Source organism: Atta colombica, unplaced genomic scaffold (genome assembly GCF_001594045.1).
Source record: "Atta colombica isolate Treedump-2 unplaced genomic scaffold, Acol1.0 scaffold48, whole genome shotgun sequence".
Lineage (NCBI taxonomy): Eukaryota > Metazoa > Arthropoda > Insecta > Hymenoptera > Formicidae > Atta > Atta colombica.
Window position 1 is genome coordinate 71676 of NW_017259537.1, and position 1696 is coordinate 73371.

The window sequence follows — 1696 nt, forward strand, 5'->3', positions numbered from 1 at the left end:
TCTCCCCTCCCCCTCCCCCTCCCCTCTCTCTCTCTCCCTCCCCTTTCCTACCTCTCACTTTCTCTCTCTCATTCTTTCATGGTTCCTTTGTCTGCTACCGTGCGGAAAACTGAAGGCTCGAACGCACGAAGGGATCATGAATGAATTCGCTGTGTGACGCCTCTTTATCGTCAGGATTCCTCAAATCTCTCTATACATAAAACTGTCCCTACCGGCGGGCGGCCACACGAACGGACGCGAACGAAGAGTGGATGACCTATGATACGGTCGAGAATATACGGTACGCGTACATAGCACTGAAAGAGTACCGGCTTCGTTATATCACACAAACCGTCCCTTCTTTTTGTTTATTTCACGATAACGTCTACTTGATTTCTCCGTCTTTCTCGAGGCCGAGGAAGAAAGGAAAAAAAGGAGACAACGAAAAAGGAGAAAGGCGAACACGCATGACGTAAGCTCATACAACATTATAGCATAGGGTTTGATTGCGATATTTTGTGGACTCTAGAACTTTACAGGAAACTACCAATAACTTTACTGGAATGCGAAGAGAATCGAGATTGCTCTCATCGTTGTAGCTTAGTCTTGAGCTTCTTTCTATATTCGAGTTCACGAATCTAGGTTAAACTATTTTCACACGATTTTCGCTTTAAAATATCGGTGCTATATATGTACTATGCGCGATATATTTGAAACACTTCGCGTTCAATTCATGTAGATGTAAAAAAAAATTTAGCGTAGCTGCTCTGTGTATTCGAGCTACTTGTTGCAAAAAATTTAAGAAGATTAATACAAGGTATAATTGCGATCACGATTTTTCCGGCACTTCCGATGATCTAACAAAAATTAATTTGGATTAAAGTTAATCAGTTTTCGGCTACAAATTGCAATATTAAAAATTTGCAAAATAGTCTTTTTTAGGAAAAAAGTCACCCTAATTTTTTTAAATGGCATTACATATTTTTTACTTCATAATATTGTAACTGGTGTCAAGACGAGTTCAATTTCAATTTCAATTTTTGCTGTACTATGATCTTGAGATGACCTTACAGTTGTGGGATTAACGAACGGAAACGTTTTCGTGAAAAATTATTTTATTTGTATTAAATTTTTTATATGGACTATTCTACAGAAGAAAAAGATTTTTGTATCTGTTACTTTTTCATAGACGTGGATTCTTGTTTTTTAAATGAAACTATATATAAAACAACAAATTATAAACAAAAATAGTAGCATAATAAAAAAGTAGAACAAAAAATTATAACAAATTTAATGAAAGAAATTATGTAATTACAATAAATGCCCGAATATAGTCCATTTTCTTAGTAGGCACAATTCTGCTCTATGTAATAAATTTCTATTAGTTGTTCCTATAATTCTATCACGGTGAATTTCTTCGCATGCTGCACGAATTCATTGCTTTAAATATTCTATATTTTGAATTGATACCGCGTAGACTATTGATTGCAAATGATAGAAAAAAATCTGATGACAAATCGGGAGACCGAGGTAGCCAAGGAATTGGTCCGTAAGAAATTGGCCCAACCAATGTTCTCCGTATTTTGAATTTATTAGTACAACTTTGCTTCCACCGTTTTTTTCCGAAATTCGAGGCTTTATTGTAAAAAACTGGTTATACATTTATGATTCAAAGTATTGTCCATCGCTGGCCACTACTTTCTCCCATCTTTCGGGC

General features: G+C 36.0%; 1 protein-coding gene across 1 annotated transcript in view; it reads right to left on the bottom strand.

Annotated features, from left to right (window-relative positions):
• LOC108691621 (putative phosphatidate phosphatase) overlaps positions 1-1696 on the bottom strand; it is a 39899-nt gene that overhangs the window by 3068 nt on the left and 35135 nt on the right. The gene's annotated exons all lie outside the window — the stretch shown is intronic.